Source organism: Protopterus annectens, chromosome 13.part0, assembly GCF_019279795.1.
Source record: "Protopterus annectens isolate FY-2018-M chromosome 13.part0, PAN1.0, whole genome shotgun sequence".
In the NCBI taxonomy this organism is placed as follows: Eukaryota; Metazoa; Chordata; order Ceratodontiformes; family Protopteridae; genus Protopterus; species Protopterus annectens.
The window spans coordinates 431202265-431221880 of record NC_056747.1 but is presented as its reverse complement, the minus strand read 5'-3'; the positions used below and the strand labels follow the sequence as shown (position 1 = coordinate 431221880).

The following is a 19616-nucleotide window of genomic DNA, read 5'->3' as shown; positions in this document are numbered from 1 at the left end:
CTGGTAAATGTGTGCCAGCCTTTCCTAGGTGTGCTTGTGTGTGCGTGAAAATCAAATCTCAGTGTGTGTGTACCAGCTACTTGGAGCAAGGATGCAGAGTGGAGAACTTGGCTTTGAACACTCAGTTAAGGACTCAACTGTACAGCTGTGTCAGTGGAGAGTCTTATGTGGGACCTGGATAGAGAGAGGGGAAAAAGCCCCAGCACTGTGTGAGCTGCCTGTGTGCTCTTAAGGGAAATTGTGCATGGCGCAGAAAGCTACATCTGGAAATACTGTGTGTATCTGTTTTGTTCCAAGTGAACATCCCTCATTGGTGTCCATGGTGAGGACTGAGAATCCTTGATCACTAGCCCAGAGGAGGGATGTCACATAAGCCTCAAGAGGTATAGTGGGTTTAAAAATTTTGAATAGTGATTGAACAACATTACCAACAACTTGAAAGTCTTTGAAACAAATCCAGACCTTCTATGGCCTGTTATACGTTGGTTGTGTGCTGAGGTTGTGGCATATAAATCCTGTCAGATTATTTAGGCCAGTGAAAGTAGCAGTCCCTGTCTGGGTACTCTACTTTGCAAACTTACAAATCTGTACCCAACAGATTGATCCCTTCAGTGTAGTATGTGTCTATATAGAGCTACAATGCCAAAAACAGCTGTTTCTATGCCTAAAGTTATTTAGTGGATGTCAATTCATACACCTAAGACATTGTTACATGGTTATGCTGTTTGCTGGTGCCCTCCAAATGCCTGCACTATGCACAGACTGGGGGATACAAGACTGTGATAAAATGTGATGCTGGAAGTAAAAGAATTTTAACAGTGGCCAGCCTTATGGTGCAGGGAAGAGAGAACCAACTCACCTGTATCACTGAAGACCCGGGTTCAGGTTGCATTCCTATCCTAGTATGACCTGTAGGAAGGGAGACAAGACAGATTGTGAAACCTCTTTTGTCCTGATGGATGTTTCATGCTTAATCATAAGTTTTTGCTTAGTAATAACAGACCAGTGGAACACAAAATAATAGCGCCTAACAGCTAGTCCAGTAGCAGCAACAGTGCTACAGCACACAGGTGTGGCCTCATACTGATGTATTGCATGTTGAAAATGAGTGTATTTATACATGTAAGAACAGTTCTGTCATATGTATTAGGATTTCTGTACTTCCAACACTAAACAAAATCCTGAAAAAATCTATTTACGGCTGACTCACCACATATCTTCAAATGCACCAATTATTTTCTAAAAACAAACAGCAACGTTTTTGGTCAGGCAGGTGTTCCATGAGTGCAATATGGACCCTAAAAATATCTCCACCAATATAGGCAGAGGAAACCTAACTGGAGCTGTTTCCATGAACTTAACATGGATTTTTGACATGGTTAACCACCCTGTTCTACTAAAACACTTTAAAGACATTGGCATCAGCTCACAAGATACTCAGTGGTTCAAAGACTACCTCACTGAGAGACGCAGAGATGCTTCAGAGTGAAAATTGGCATGGCAGTATCACAGACTACCTCCACTGAATAAGGAGCTACACAGGGTTCCATACTCACTCTCATTCAATTTTTCATCTTTATAAATAAAACAGTTGATTTTCCATAACTATCACCCTTCCCCTTTACAGATGACATGTCACCCAAAGATCTCCGTCACATCTTCTGATCCAAAGTCAGCTCCAGGCAGACCTCTCTCATATCTAAACAAATGTCATATCATAAAATAACCCCTACTCAACCCAGACATCCAAACATCAAAAATCAGCCTCTTTGGAACAAACAGTGCACTAGCAAAATGTACGTTTGCACTCCACATTATAGTTAAGTTCAACAACCACAGAGAAAGAAAAAAAACTTTAGATACATGGTCACCTTGCCTGGCCTTATCAATCTCAGCTTTCAAGGATACATTAAAAATCTCAGGTCAGAAGTAAACAACGTCCTATTACAGGCCCAAAAACTCTCCATTTGTCTCTCTCTCTCTCTCTCTCTGCCTGACAGCACAGCCACAGGGAAAGACTTTCTACTGGCCCAAATTGAATGTGGCTTACCATTGTTTGCATCCATCTCGATCAGAAAAAATATTCAAATCATCTCCAATAAATATAATGTTTCATTACCAATTCCCTAAGGTATGAACATCACTGCCTTATTTTATTAAGAACCAAATGTGTACCTCTACCAGGCAGAGTAAAGTTCCTTCTGGGGATCCTGCTGTTTAAACTCCTACACCCAGACTCCCCCCACAAATCTCCTCTTCTCAATGAAAGCCATTGTCAGCAACACAGCCAATGACCTTAGGAGCTAATCCATGGCAGGGCCATCACTCCAAACCCATACAGCCAAACTGCGCACCTCTGACCACAACTTTTCTGTTCTTTGCCACAATATATTTTCTATTTTTTATTTGGTATTTTTTAATTCAAAGTATGTTTATCAATGAAATATTAGGTACATTTAGAATTATGCTTCTTGTTAACTTCCTTAGTTTTGGCTGTTATCATATTAAAAACTTGTAGTATTTATTGCTTTTGACAAATGGATTTTCCACATCCTTTCTGGCTCACCACTGTTGACCATAAGCTGCTCTCAAGTTATCATCTCATCCACATGTTCTACCAGACCTGCCTAAGCCTGCTCAGTATTAATCCATGCCTGTGTTTGGGTCCAGTAAGGAGATTGAGGAACCTGGGGCAGTGTCACACTGCTGTCAGGAAGTGCTTTATCTTAGTCACTCACCTGTGCTGTATGTGCCAAGTGACAACCTGAATGCAGGATATGCAATGGTCAACATCAATCAGCTCCTCATTTCTGCAAAGGGCTGAAATCAACAGGACACCCTCACGCAGCAGAGCATTGTTTCTCCAGTCTACTATCAGGGAGTCAGACCATGTGAGTTGTTAGTTTGCACACTTCCCTTATCATCAGGATGGGCACATCTATCCTCCCTGCTTGCACCTTTATGCACCTGAGCGGTTATTCAAAATCAGTTTACCTTGGGTATTGTTAGGGTTTCATCCCTCTTTGCTACCAGTGCAGGCTAAAAATGCATTTACAGGTTCATAGCTAAATACCCGGCTAACTGCCCTTGCAGGCTATTTTAAGCCTAGGCAGTTTCCCTTTTTCTGCTCAAATTAACCTATCCCATTTGGTTAGAGATTATTCTTACCTATCCCATGGTCGATAGTTCCATAATAAGAATAACTTGGATTATACCAGAGATAATTTGATGGGACCAATGCATGGAATAAAGGATTCTGGAGCAGCCTCCGTCCCTTAGCAGTAGAGGAGGTGGTTGTGGGGTAAATGTTGTGTTTCCCATCCATCCATATATCTAAGTTGCACTTCAATATGGTCAGGAATGAACATTATTTTATGTGGATGGGGAGTTTGTTTCAGAACAGCAGTATCCCCTGCAAGGTATACCAATCCATTCTATGCCAGGCACAGGTCAACTCTTAGCAATGTGTGGGAATACTGAGTATATTGACAGGACTTGGAGGTGATCCATGTAGGACATGTTGTATAGGCCTTGTATCCTTTTAGCAAGGTGTAGATCAATGTGTGTGTATGTACCTTTAAAACGCTATCCAAGGGCTTGAACAAGTGCATAAATACTGAGCAAGTGCAAGCTAGACGTCCATGTTATAGTAAGCCGTTGAGATGTAAGCATGTATGCATGGAAGTTCTGTCTGTTAACCAGTTCATTTGTATCTTATGATACTGCTATCCATCCTGATGTGTTTTGATGTATAAAAACATCTAAATGAAGTACCCCACCTGCTTATTATCTATGTGAGAGAGAGAGAGAGATGAGCGACATGGTGTCAGAAGCGGCATGTCGAAAGATCATGATGTTAGAGGCAGCATGGCTAAAATGATTTAAGGCACTTGCTTGGAACTACAGGAATATACAGCAGTGAATCATTCTTATAATGTACAAACTTTGCAAAATAGGTCAGAAATGAATTTCAGATATTAAAACTTGCTCAGCACTATTTCTTTTTCATAATATATGAAACGAGGTATACAGAACGCTCTAAATATTTGCATAAACCGATATGTAAGATACTGATAAAATATTTCATTTACTATGGAAAACGTTTGAATTAAAGTCTGAATTGCATAAAATGAATAAAATAAAGGGAAACTACCACATTTTCACAAAGCATGTATTTTTTGTATTAAGTAAAGATATCCGAGTTATCAAAACTGTATAAAGTGTTCGCATGTTTGTGCAGTGTCACAGTAAATTTATTTCACAGAATACAGCCATTACAAAGCATTATTTCAAAGTACAATATTTTGAAGAATTTATTGTGCATTTGAATGTTTGTTCTTACATAATTACAAGCGCCATATTTTCAGGTGTATATACATACTTTGTGGGCATGGCAGATGGATTTCGAAAACCCAGTGCACTTGTGTTTGACAGTAATATATTGCTGAGAACTGGAGAGTGTTTAAGCAAGAGTACATTTTTATACAGGCTGCATTTTCTGATAAAGATAACAGTACAAAGTAATTTATTCTACTTAATTTAGCTGTGTCAGTAGCCACAGAAAGGGAACGTTCATTTGTGTATGCACCTATTATCTATACAGGAGATTGGGGGGAACCATCATACTGTTGTACAGGATGAGTCAAGGGAGGATCCAGAGTGCTTAAAATGTAAATTTAGAGAAATGTGTAACCCCCACACAAATGTTACAATAGAAAGGCACGTATTTTACACAAGGGATCAAAAGCCTGGTGAAACTTTTGCAGCATATATAACTGACCTGAGGAATAAGGCTAAAATGTGCAGATTTGGTAATTTAAGGGATGATGTTGATAAAGGACAGACTAGTGTGTGGTATAAAAGATTATGCTGTGAGAAAGATATTGCTTCATGACAGTGATTTAACTTTGAATAAGGCCATTGATATTTGTCAGATATACAAGCTCACAGAAAGGTGCACAAATATGCTTACAAATGAGAACTGCTCTAGAAGGCACAGTGACAAAGCTCATATTGATGGTATGCAGCAAGTTATTAAAAGAAACAGGCCCCAAGCACTCGCTGGTAAACCGCAGAGTATTTCAGCAAATTCCAGAGTTCACACAGTCTCCATGAAGCATAAGAGTGAGTCAGCAAACTCAAAGCATGGGCACCAGCCTACTTTCATTGCCAGCTGTCGTAGTTGTGGTGGAAGTCATGAATCTTAAAAGGGAGAAATGTTTAGCTTTTGGTCAGCAATGACACAACTGCGATAAGTGGAATAATTTCAAAAGGTTTTGTAAATCAGAAGGCTCACATTCTTTTATTAAAAGGGAACACTTTAAGAAATGAGTTGATCAATTAGAAAGCTGCAACCCTACTCTTTATGTTGATGGTGTGCCACTGCTTCATGAAATGGTCAATGCAGTAGATTTAAAGGGTCTATATTAAAACATCAAAGTTTTAAAACTTTGAATGTTCTAATATCGACCCGTTTTAATCAAATGCTAAAAATAGCGAAGCTGCAGAACACTGAATTCTTTCCTAGGGAAAGAATTCGGTTGGCCGGGTCTGTGGCTTCGCTATTTTCAGTGCTGTGGTGGAGATTTACGGGTAGTGTTCAGATAAGTGTGCAATTGTGTGGTTGTTAGGATTAGGGCGTGGGTTAGGTGAATTAGGTTTAGGGGCAGGTTAAGTGAGTTAGGGTTAGGGCATGGGTTAGGTGATTGTGCGATAGTGACGGACCTTAGGGTTTGGGTTAAGGTAAGTGGATAGATAGTAGTGTATGCATAGTTTAGTGTAGGGTTAGTTGTAGGATTATAAATGTATGTGTGTATTGATGTTTTTTAGGTGTGCTTGTGTTGTGTGTGTGTGTTTCGGAATAGCAAATTTTTTGCCAAGGAAAAAATTTGCTGTTCTGAATGTTCGATATTATGTGGTTTAGAAATTTTAGGTTTGATGAAATAGCATTCACTATTTTCATCTTTCGATAATATGATACAAATGTAATTTAAAGGCAAAGAATGAACTATTTTATACTGTTCCAATAAATGGCAAACGCAGAGCTCAAAGCTGACACAGGTTCAAAGTGCAATGTTATGTCAGCAAAAACATTTGCTAGTATGTGTCATGGTGAAAGGCTTGATTTGGCAAGGTGTGTGAAGCATGTTGCTTATAGAGGTGAAGAAATTCAAACCGAAGGCTCAGTAGTGCTTTCTTTATCTTGCTGATACATTATCCAGATCACACAGAAACACTGAGAATGAGAATCTTGATTTTTTTTAAGTCATGGAAGTGAGAAATTTTTCTTCCACACATCTTGATGAATTGAGAGATCAGATAGCCACAGATCCAGTTTTATAAAGGCTCAACCACTTTATCAATCAAGGGTGGCTGTCAAAGCAATCTAGTTTACTTCAAGAAGTGCAACCTTATTTTCCATACAGAGATGAGATTTTGGCTAACAAGGGTATCATTATGAAAGGCCCAAAAGTAATTGTTTCAAAGTAGTTACAACACGAGTACATTTCTAGCTTGAATCGTGGTCTCCCAAGGACTGAATCTACCAAATGAAAGGTGAGAGGACTAGTATTTTGACCTTCTATGTCACAAGACATTGAGAGAGCACTTTCATCTTGTTCTACATGTAATAGTACAAAGCCACATAAACAGAAGGAACCACTACAGCTAAACCAGATTCCTGAACTACCTTGGTTGACAGTAGCCATGGACATTTTCAAGTGGAATGGTCAACATTATTTGGTGTTAGTAGTCTCTTACTCCAACTGGTTCGAGATTGACTTACTTCCCAATCTAGCATCCAGTATTGTCATTACAAAGATAAAGCATCATTTTGCAGTCCATGGTAGTCTGCACAAAGTTATTTCTGAAAATGGCATGCAGTTTACAAACCAACAGTTAAAAAGATTTACTGAAGAATGGGACTTTACTCATGTCATAAGTAGCCCAGAGTACCCGGAGTCAAATGATGAGGCAGAACGTGCAGTTCAAACTGCAAAACAGTTACTAGAGAAGTCAAAATTACGTAACAGCGATGTTTTCCTCAATCCTTTGAATCTCAGAAATGTTCCTCATGATAAACATTATGGACAGTGCAGTGGTGCAGCAGTAGCATTGTTGCCTCACAGCAAGAGGTTTTCTGGTTCGATTCTCAGCTGAGCTGCCTTCTGTGCAGAGTCTGCATGTCCTCCCTGCATTCTTGTGGGTTTCTCCCAGGTGCTGCGGTTTCCTCCCACGTTAGAAAGACATGCGTCTGGAGCATTTCTCCCCAGGCGTCTACTGAAAATTGGCTTTGCTCCAAGGACTTTCCCAGTTAACAAAATGTTAAATAAAATAAATAAAACACCTTGGTTCACCTGCTCAGAGACTTCTGTCAAGACAAACCAGAACTCTATTACCAATCAGTAGTCAATTGTTGGTTCCATGTGTCAAGTACAACAGGTGAGTGAAAGCCAATCTGTTGAAGAAATGCCTAACCCAGAAGTCCTACTACAATAAAACCAGCAAACCACTCAATCCATTACGATGAGTGGCGGTAAGAATCAAACCTCCAAAGGTATGATCGGATTGGTGTCATGAAGAATATTTACTTAGAGCCGAGGATCATACATTGTGGAATCTTGCAAACATTTGAAACTGGTGTCTGAGCTTAAACCATAGTACACAGCTTATGAAAAAGACTCTTCATCTCAGAGCGAGTTGTCTGGTGTTCCAATTTCTGAGGAAGTTCCAGAGGACAGTCCCATTCCTGTGATGAATCCAGAAGTTCCTGATATGAGTTGTGCATCAAAGACTGTCCCCTGTTACTAAATTTGGTCCAGATTGTTATGTTACAAGATATGGTCATATCGCTAAATCCTGTAACAGATATGAAGCAACTTGGACATGAGCATTGTGTTTTGTTTCTAATGTGTATAGTAATGCATGTCTAACTCTGATATTATTTTTACAAAGGGCAATCTTTTTAAGAGGGAGGATGTAGATCAATGTGCATGTACCTTATAGAAGCTATCCAAGGGCTTGCACAAGTGTATAACTACTGAGCATGTGCATGCTAGACTGCCATTTTGTAGTAAGCCATTGAGATGTATGGTCTGTCTGTTAACCAGTTTGTTTGTATTTTATGATGCTGTTATCCATCCTGATGTGTTTCTATGTATTAAAGCATCTAAACAAAAAAACCCACCTGCTTGTCGTGTGTGTGTGTGTGTGTGTGTGTGTGTGTGTGTATATGAGTGAGTGAGAGAGAGAGAGAGAGAGAGAGAAGCGATACAAGGTATCTCCACAGGCATTACAGTTGCTGCATGTGTCTGGACATATACATGCCAAAGGGGCATACTATTCAATGATTGGCCTAATGAGGGCTGAGTAAAGGGGCCAATGACATCCATAGAGCTAGACACAATCCCTTTATTTATAAGCTGTGCAGTGCAGAAGGTCTTTCTTACAACAATGGACACGTATTGGTCAAAAGTTAGGTTACTGTCCACATAAGTTCCTAAATACTGAACAATTAAGTAATTTCCTAGGGGTGTAGTGTTAATGTGGAAGTTCCCTGGGAGAGAGGACTTCCCAAAGGATATAGTAATGCATTTTGTGGCATTTAGTTTCAGTCCATGATTTTGGCACCAGTTATTTATTTGGGGCAAACCTTGCTGTAGGATGGCTGAGTCATTTGGGGATTCAATAACTGTTCCTAGCTTGCAGTCATCTGCAAACGTATTCAGTCCAGAGTCCTTTGGTATTGGATGTTACTTCAGTAAAGTTAATGCCAAACAAAGAGGTCCCACCACAGAACTCTAGGGACTTCACTGGTGACTGGGCTTTTTGTGGGGATAACTTGCAATCCAGCAGGTGAAATAGGGGTTTATTCCCAGTTTATTTAGCTTTTCTGCTAGACTTTATATTCTAAATATTCTTGATTTTATGTAAGTCTTTATTTTTAATTTTAGAATTTATTATTTCAAAAGAGTGAATTTTAATACAGTGACCCATACAAAACAATGCTGCTAGTACCAGAGAGTTTGTAGTAAAACAGAAACAGATTTTCAGTATGTGACATCAGAATGCTGTTGTCTAGTATTTTGACAGAGAAGATTAAGTCTATGATACGAGTCCCTTGGTTTCCATTCGCCTACTAAGTCGCTTAACCAAGTCACCCCTAAAAAAGGCACTTGTAACTATTCAGTTTACTTGGATAACAAACAAAAAATGTAGAGAATAGGTAGGTGTGACATAATTCAGTAAATGAAAGAGAGTTTAAGGACTGAATTGTATAGACAAGAAAGTTGTAAATAACTTACCTTTAAAATAAGCAACCATGTTCTAGATTAATCTGATAGATCTGACAGATGGCTTAAGCAACATAGGTAGTTAGAGAAAGTCTATTGACGACTTTCATTAGATGCTGATGTAAAAATAATCCAGGAAATAAAACCATTTTCAATAGCAGACTGATCTACCTGTCACAAACTGGTATGACGTTAGCTATGCATACAACAAATATGATGGGTAAACGTGAGGAGGATGGTTGAGCCAAACACCATAGAATCTGAATATAAACAAGTTACCATTTCAGCAACAGAGAAAGGCTGTGCTGCCACGGATGGATAAAGCAGCCCAAGGCCAGCTGAGATCTGGATCAGTGATTGGCTGTACTTGAGCCTATTAAAAAGCAACCCTACTGCAAGTGACTCACAGGTCACATGTTACCAGATAGACAAATGAAACAAAATCTTTTTGACAGTGCAGCATTAAATTGTATTCACAGACCTGTGATGGTTTGGTGCCTCTTTCACAATGAGTTCCTTTGTTTTGAATGTAGTGCATCCTTGGAATGGTGCAGACTCCTCTGACACCCTGACCTGGATTAAATGGTGATCAGGAGAATGAAGGAATGAATAAATTATACAGTAGAGAGTCGATTATCTGAACTAAATGGGACCTTGGGTAGTTTGGATAATCAAATATATAATTGAACCAGATAAAAAAACATCTAAAATCTTGTTTTTTTTCTGCACGCAGGAATACAATTTTCAACCATTCAGCAATTCCAATGGACAATAAAGAATATTGTTCACACATGAGCTGACTACAACCTCAGAAAAATGCTCAAGCAAATATGTATACTGTTTACATATTCAGACTATGATGTTTCATACTAGAAGACTTTGGAAGGCTGGTTCTGATAACTGATGTTTCTGATAATCAACGTGTGGATAATCATCTCTCTACTGTAGTTATCTTGTTTGTCATGCAGCATTAAAGTTCACAACACAAGCATAACTTCCACCTTCTTCTACCTAATTTTAGTTTTTCTACTGACTTTCTTGGTCTTAAATAATGAGGGGGGGGTTCATAAAGGTTACCACAAAGTGTAGACTACGAGTACACTTAGTATAATCTGTATGAGAGAATAGACAGTACAAAAAATGTTCTATGCATGCACTTGAATACAGATCATGTACACTTAGTGTAGGCATTCATGAATCTGTTCCAACTATTATAAATATACTCTTTAAAGTTATAAAATGTGCTAACTTTTGATATAAATATCTGGTATTATTGACATTATTACCTAGAAAATTTAATTCAGATATGTTCATTGGCTTATTGACTCTAATTGTAACCATAATTTTATTGCAACTACTATTTTATACAGATTTTTAATGTTAAAGATGGTTTAGTTAAAAAATTACTGCAGTGAAATATGCAAAATGAAAACTGATGATATTAAGCAAAACAATGTTGTCAAATTTCTTTCTAAATCAAATCTTCCAATATTTTAATTATTGCCAATATGCAAAAAAAAAAAAAATAGCTGAATATAAGATTATAATAAGCGTAAAGGATATCCAGCTCTAAAGTTGCATAACTTTCAGGTTATACTATATTTTATCATTATAAAACGGAAGTTCATAAAAAAATAACCTCGCATTTTAGGTCATTTGCCTGCCTGTTACCCTGAATTTTTGACAAAACAGAAAAAAAAATCATGTAGCCACTGGTGCATAGGTGTATACCAGGCTAAAGACCAGTAGGACCCTTATAAGCCAAGCTGTATAAGGCAAATGTAACCCATAAATTTGATTTATATAGGTGGAGATTTACAGATTGCCTTTGTCCATCAGAGACATAGAAGCAAGTCCAGGGGTGAATTTCTGATTATCCAACCATTGGTCCAAGTTACGCTTAAATAGGGATAAGGAGGAACTCTGATTCACATGGATGGGGAGCCTGTTCCAGAGAATGGGAATTCTCTGAGAAGCATGTGTCTCTCTCTCTCCAACATATCCTATTTATATTGCAAGCAAAATTTAGGTATTTTAATCTAGTAGTTTTAATACTGTTTATTTTGTGGATGTGCAAAAGGTTTATCAAAACAGAGTTCAGGGATGCCCTGTATGCCAGGCAAAGATCACTTCTCAAGAAGTCTGTATGATACCGAGTAAAGAGACAGATCATTTTGGCAATCAGCAGAGGACATTGTGTTTACTCCCTGTATTTGTTTTGTAAGGAACTTTTGTGGACATTCCAAATACTACACGTGTCTGTTCAGGTACATAATGACATTGGTATTATACACTATAATGGGTCTGATAAGAGCTGAGTACAGTGGTATGACCACTTTCTAGACCTAGATGCCATGCCCTTGCTTATAAGTTAAGTAACATAGAAGGATTTCCTTACTACCTTGGGCATATGGTGGTTGAAAGCTAAGTTACTATCTGCAGGAGTTCCCAGACCTATGACAAGTGAATCAACGTTTAAGGGTATTTTATCGATGACATAGTTACCCTGGGTGGTAGACTTCCCAAAAAGTACCATAATACATTTCTTTGTATTGAGTTTTAAGCTATGCCTTTGACACCACGTGTCTGTCGGTATTATGCTTTCATGAAGGACATTCTTATCTTGGAGGAATTCAATGACTGCTCCAGGTTTGCAATTTCTGAGAACTTGGTCAGCCAAAGGTCTTTAACATTGGCTTTGAAGTAGATGTCAAAGAGGAGTAAGCCCCAGGGGACTTCCCTGATGACTGGCCTTTCTGTGGAGTTGGCCTCACCAATTATAACCTCCTGGGTCCATCAGTAAGACAGCTAACTATCCAGCATGTTATAAATGTATTTATACCCAATTCCTTAAGTTTGTTGATATGCCCATGTGGAATATTGTATCAAATACTTTAGCCAGGTCTTGGTAGGCAGTATGCACAGTTTTCTCCCATCCATTGTCTTAATGACCTTTTCAGAGAAGTCCACCAGATAGAGTAAGCATGTCCTTTCTTTGCCAAATCCAAACTGGGATGGATCCAGTGTCTGGAGGTGGTCTATGTCCTTGTTGATAATTTGCATGATAATTATTTCTATGGCTTTGCAAATAAGACTAGTCAGACTAATGGGTCTGTAGTTTCCAAGACCTGTTGGAGGTCTTCCCCTATGAAGGGGGATGACCATCACAGTCCTCCATTCATATGGCATAAAACCTGTTTTAAGACTATAGTTAAATAAGGAGTCCAGGAATCCAGATAAGTCATATTTTAGACTACTCAGGAAGCATCCTGGGATGGTATCTGGGCCCATTGAGGCTGTATTCTTAGTTTTAGTGAGTTCAGCCCGCATATTCTCCCTATTTACATTTAGAGGGGTTATGTCTGAGGGTATTTTTGAAGGGATGGTTGGGGCTGAGAGGGTGTAAAGTTGGAAATGAATTTGTTCAGCAACAAGTTCTCTATATTGCCAGGGTCAAGGAATGTGGCACCATTGCTGTATGCTGCCCTTGAGGTTTTTGACATAGCTGTAAAAGGTCATATGGTTATCTTTCACCTGGGAGGCTATCTTAACTTGAAAGTTGGCTTTGTTAACCTAATTAGCCCTTTGAGTTGTCTATTTATTTTGATGAGGGAATTTCTTTCTTTATGGGAATTACCCACCCTGATTTTTGCCATAATGTTTTTCCTTTTGTTGTATATTCTGTTTAACTTATTCCCCTCCAGTACAGCTCTTTTGAGTGTGTACCTTTAACTCCCAGTGAGTGTGGATTGAGCCTTCAAAATAATTAAGTAATCACCTTACAGTTCTACCTTACAGTTCTAACAAATACTCATTAACAGAGGTCAAACGTCAATACAATTGTTTGCCATCATGTATGTTTCAAGATAAAATATTGTGATACCTTGTATGTAGCATGGTTTTGGAATTATTAATGTAAATATGAACAAGCAATTGTGAACCAAACACACCCAGTGGCTCGTGCCGAGAGAAAAAAAAACTCAACAAAAAAAAAAATTTTTTTTTTTTTTTATGAATAAACGTGAACTTCTTCAGAAAAACGGGAGCTCTCCCATGCTCCCGTTTTAAATTAACAGGAAATGATGCAAAAACATGATGTCACAGTGAACCGTCTTACAATTTGAGGGGTTGCAGTTGTTTCGGCTTTGTCCGAGGTTGGTTGTCAAGTTATTATGAACAAGCAATGTTCGACGCCTAGAGATGCAGTAGGAGGTAACTGCAGAAATGCCTGGCGACGTTACTCAGCTGTAATGAGTTAATTTGGGATGCCACCAAGGAAGTTTGTTTCCAGGGCTAGTCCTGGGATTACTTCTGATATGTACATCAACTTCTATACAGCCATTGACATGGTTGTACAGAGTTTCTGAGAGGAATTCACCATAGGCTGCTTTGTTCTCTGGGTTTGGAGGGGCAATGAATTTTGATAACCCATCATTTAATAGAAGGTAATTTGCCTTGGAATAGTTCCTGTTAATTTTGATTTCAAAAAAGACAGCTTTAAGGTTGGACTTTACCAGGGAGGATGAGACATTGGGGGGGGTGCAATATCTTTAAGGACGAGGTCCAGTATGTTGGAGCCTACAATGAATATATTCACTGTTTAGTCACAGGTGTTTGTATTTACAAAGTCCAGGAATCTCTTTTGCTCATATTGTGGCATCATCCTCAATGGTGATAATACGCTGCTCAAAACTAGGCTCATACCATCCTGAGACACACAGTCTGAAAGAGCAATAATGTCTCTTCATATAGTCCAGGAGTTGCATCTCAGGTCATTTACACCTACATGGACTTTGATGCAATCATACTGGTAGCTGTGGTGTAATGACTTGAATGCATGTGTGATTTGGAGGATCCTGACTCCAGATAAGCAACTAACAGTTATCTTCCCCATATTCAGCCTGGTTAGAGGGACACCAGTATATTTTCCAATGGAGTCACCTATGACAAGAGTCCTGGGAAGTATGCTTACTCACCTTAGGGGCTTAGTGTTTGGGGCTCCACTAAGAGTGACAGTATGTGAGCTGCTAGGTGGTGTTTTTTTGGAGTGTCTTTCAGCTTGAGGCATAACTTTGACAATGGGTGGTCTAAGCAATCTTTGTTGTTTAGGAGGATTATTTGTAAGCGCCTCAGCAAATGTTAGTCTGTGTGTGTGTTGTGCTCTATGCGAGATGGGTGTTGTGTATGGGTTCAATGATCTGATGTACACTTCTATGCAAGAATTTAGCCTTCATTGTCATTGTGCAAGTACACCTGTTGGATGCTGTCTCTGGTTCTTTCAGGATTAAGAGGTTGTCTGTAAACGAGACAATTGCCACACTGTCTCAAGATACCCATATCTGCCAAGCTGGCTACATGGAAGGTAGGAAATTGCATATCTATGATGTCCAGTACTTTGATTTATGAGCTACAAGGGGGTGGTGTATTGGGGTTAGAAGGCTATTAAGGGTGCTTTTTTGGAGCAGATTATGCTTAACTGTACTCAATTCTACTTAGAATAATGTTTACACAATACTGAATTTAACTAAATCTGCAGGTGTTGCCACTTGACTCCCATCTACCTGCTCTGGACTTGTCAACATAAGCTATTTCTATAAAGTGCTGCTTTACACGGTACGGTTTTATGAACCCTTCTTCCTAGGTGTTTGCTACTATCAAGGGCACTGCTGATCCATGCAAATATGCAAATTTATAGCATCACAGAAAAAAACAGGAATCTAACTGAGCTCACTGACAATAAAATGACTACACTGAGTCCTTGTGTACATATCCCGACTCAAATAGACATGTCCTGGCACAAGATGAACAAATCCACTTCTCTTAATGTAAGATCACAGAAGAGACCTGGAAAATGAGCATGAGACAACATGTAGTAAATGACGTTTACTCAAGAGAAGCACTGGTCTCGGGGGGGGGGGGCATTCAATATCACTGATCTATGGAAAACAATAGGTGGAGAGAGTACACAAATAGCTTATATAACAGTCAATAGCAATTTAAACAGGGGAGGCAGGGATTTTGGAAACATGATTATGATAAAGGGTAGAGGCCAGAGACACAGCCTTAATATAAAACAGGAGCACAAAAGGAAGAGTGTGTTAGGAAGAGCAAACAGGCTAGCTAGAGAGGCATATAATCAAATAAAGGCAATACTGGAGCTCATTCGAAACTTCAGCTTAATATAGTAGCAGGGGATGGGTCAGATAAAGGGTGCACATTTAGGTAGGTAAATGATAAGCAGAATATGAAAGCACTGAAACACAAACTGCAGCAGAGACAATTCTCTCACTATTGATGTTCTACTGCCGTTTAAGGCACCAGACTTGCAGAAATTTACCAATAGCACTTTTTATAGAAAAAAAAAACAGAATAGTACATAACTAAAGGCTCTGAGTCTCACAGAAGTATAAAGTTCTGCCACAACTGGGAATTAAACTACAAGACTATGGGCCAGCAGAGCTCAGAATGCAAACAGATAGCTTTTATAAGTAATTCTACTTGTGGAAATAGAAGTGCAAAACACAGAAACGCAATCGTCCACCAACTGCTAATAGAAATAAAAGCTTAAGGTCCCAGAACAAACTTAAAAATCAAACATATGAAACAGAGATGAAAAGTACAAAGCAGTATTACCACACAGGTCAATAGGTGCATTTTAAATATTTAAGCAGAACTGAAAAAATTTAAATAGTTTAATTCTCCCTTTTTTGGGAGCAAAAACACTCACAGTTGTATACCTGTCCAAGTCTTCGATGAAAGACCCAAATAAACCTCATGGGAACTAAACCCATTATTACAGGGAGATTAATGTGGAGATTATACATGTGGCACAGGGATGCTTTTTACTTGGAAGGAGTTTGTCTTTTGCCCAAGGCTGTGTGTTTAAGGAGTCAGTATTTTTAAACAAAGAGTTCAAACAACCCTAATATCAATTTGAAGGTGCAATTCATCATCTTTGAAAAAGTAGATTCTAAGGGAGGTTCAAGTTGCTTCACTGAAACGACCTGAGTATATTCTGACTTTCAGATAAGAACTATGCCAGCACATTCCCAACAGTGAAGCTTTGTATCTGGAACTTAAACACGCTGAAGAAGTCTGTTTTCCAATGATGAACGCACTCAATGATTATTATTACTTTTTCATTTTATAGCAGCACAAACATCCCCCACCAAGCTAGACATCTGTGCTCCATCATAAATCTCCAATGTACACCCCTGTGAAATGCTTGGAAAACTACTGTTAGACGAATAGCATCAGCACAGTCACAAATATCAGTTAATAGCACCAGGACAGAAGCATCAGCACAATCACAAATATCAGTTAATATCACCAGGACAGAAGCATCAGCACAATCACAAATATCAGTTAATAGCACCAGGACAGAAGCATCAGCGCAATCACAAATATCAGTTAATAGCACCAGGACAGAAGCATCAGCACAATCACAAATATCAGTTAATAGCACCAGGACAGAAGCATCAGCGTAATCACAAATATCAGTTAATAGCACCAGGACAGAAGCATCAGCGTAATCACAAATATCAGTTAATAGCACCAGGACAGAAGCATCAGCACAATCACAAATATCAGTTAATAGAACCAGGATAGAAGCATCAGCACAATCACAAATATCAGTTAATAGCACCAGGACAGAAGCATCAGCGCAATCACAAATATCAGTTAATAGCACCAGGACAGAAGCATCAGCACAATCACAAATATCAGTTAATATCATCAGGATAGAAGGATCAGCACAATCACAAATATCAGTTAATATAACCAGGATAGAAGCATCAGCGCAATAACAAATATCAGTTAATAGCACCAGGACAGAAGCATCAGCGCAATCACAAATATCAGTTAATAGCACCAGGACAGAAGCATCAGCACAATCACAAATATCAGTTAATAGAACCAGGACATAAGCATCAGCACAATCACAAATATCAGTTAATAGCACCAGGACAGAAGCATCAGCATAATCACAAATATCAGTTAATATCACCAGGACAGAAGCATCAGCACAATCACAAATATCAGTTAATAGAACCAGGATAGAAGCATCAGCGCAATCGCAAATATCAGTTAATAGCACCAGGACAGAAGCATCAGCACAATCACAAATATCAGTTAATATCACCAGGACAGAAGCATCAGCACAATCACAAATATTAGTTAATAGAACCAGGATAGAAGCATCAGCACAAACACAAATATCAGTCAATAGCACCAGGACAGAAGCATCAGCACAATCACAAATATCAGTCAATAGCACCAGGACAGAAGCATTAGTACAATCACAAATATCAGTTAATAACACCCAGGCTAGGGTTGTCACCTTTTCAAATGCCCAAAGTGGGACAGTTGTGGTACAAACATCAGAATTTGCAGTCGAAAACATACCCAGGGCCAGTACAAAGGACAGAACTTCACTTTTTTGCTAAATAAAAGCTTATTCATGTAGCATTTTAGTTGCTTATTCTGTTTCTGATAACATTTAGGTGTTTTAGTTACAGAATAACTGTTTTATGCAACTATTACATAAAAATAGGAAATAATTTTGCCCTACAATCTCAGGACATTGGCCATTTTTACAATTTTTTTGCAAGACACAACTGCCCAAAGAGGGACTGCCCCTCACAAAGTGGGATAGGTGGTAACCCTAACCAGGACAGAAGCATCAGCGCAATCACAAATATCAGTCAATAGCACCAGGACAGAAGCATCAGCACAATCACAAATATCAGTTAATAGCACCAGGACAGAAGCATCAGCACAATCACAATTATCAGTCAATAGCACCAGGACAGAAGCATCAGCGCAATCACAAATATCAGTTAATAGCACCAGGACAAAAGCATCAGCACAATCACAAATATCAGTTAATAGCACCAGGAGAGAAGCATCAGCACAATCACAAATATCAGTTAATAGCACTAAGACAGAAGCATCAGCACAATCACAAATATCAGTTAATAGCACCAGGACAGAAGCATCAGTACAATCACAAATATCAGTTAATAGTACCAGGACAGAAGCATCAGCGCAATCACAAATATCAGTTAATAGCACCAGGACAAAAGCATCAGCACAATCACAAATATCAGTTAATAGCACCAGGACAGAAGCATCAGTACAATCACAAATATCAGTTAATATCACCAGGACAGAAGCATCAGTACAATCACAAATATCAGTTAATAGCACCAGGACAGAAGCATCAGTACAATCACAAATATCAGTTAATATCACCAGGACAGAAGCATCAGCACAATCACAAATATCAGTTAATATCACCAGGATAGAAGCATCAGCACAATCACAAATATCAGTTAATAGCATCAGGACAGAAGCATCAGCGCAAGTGCAAATATCAGTTAATAGCACCAGGACAGAAGCATCAGCACAATCACAAATATCAGTTAATATCACCAGGATAGAAGCATCAGCACAATCACAAATATCAGTTAATAGCACCAGGACAGAAGCATCAGCACAATCACAAATATCAGTTAATAGAACCAGGACAGAAGCATCAGCACAATCACAAATATCAGTTAATAGCACCAGGACAGAAGCATCAGCGCAATCACAAATATCAGTTAATAGCACCAGGACAGAAGCATCAGCACAATCACAAATATCAGTTAATATCACCAGGACAGAAGCATCAGTACAATCGCAAATATCAGTTAATATCACCAGGACAGAAGCATCAGCAGAATCACAAATATCAAACACACAAACCCACGTAGTGACAACCACTTGTAATCACAGGAGAAAAGAACCACTATGGAAACAAAAAAAGTAACTGCACAAACTGAAGTTAATTATAATTAGAATTTATTTAAAAACCAGTACAAAAGGTTAAGCACTTTCATCTATATTATTAGACTTCTTCAGAACACTAAAAACACAGTTTTAGAAGTTTATATAATGTATTCCAACCAATGACAATCATCAATTTGCATTCAAACAATCCCCCCCCATTACATCACTTCCCCTTCTTAAAAATATAAATAATCATGCCCTTATATGTGTCACATCTTAGCTTCTAGTATTGGTTTAATAGATATATTCTCATTTATACCTGGTACAGTGGTGGCATTTAACATAATCTGCTATCTCACTTCCTTCCCACTTAGTAAAGTCTTTATATTCCCCCCTCTATGATGTGGGAATAGTACTTCCAGTATGGCAAACTTAACATATTACATCCAGGATTATGCCTAATATGCCTAAATAAGGCATTGTTGTCATCCCCTTTTTTGATGGCATATAAGTGATCGTAAATCCTGTCCTTGAAGCATTGTCCAGTTTTGCCCA

The 19616-nt window shown here is 38.7% G+C and overlaps 1 long non-coding RNA gene across 1 annotated transcript in view; it reads right to left on the bottom strand.

Annotated features, from left to right (window-relative positions):
• Positions 1-19616, bottom strand: part of LOC122788344 — a 162515-nt gene that overhangs the window by 29321 nt on the left and 113578 nt on the right. The window contains exon 2 of the long non-coding RNA XR_006362644.1: positions 860-909. This is a non-coding gene — a long non-coding RNA (uncharacterized LOC122788344). The remainder of the gene's footprint in view (positions 1-859; positions 910-19616) is intronic.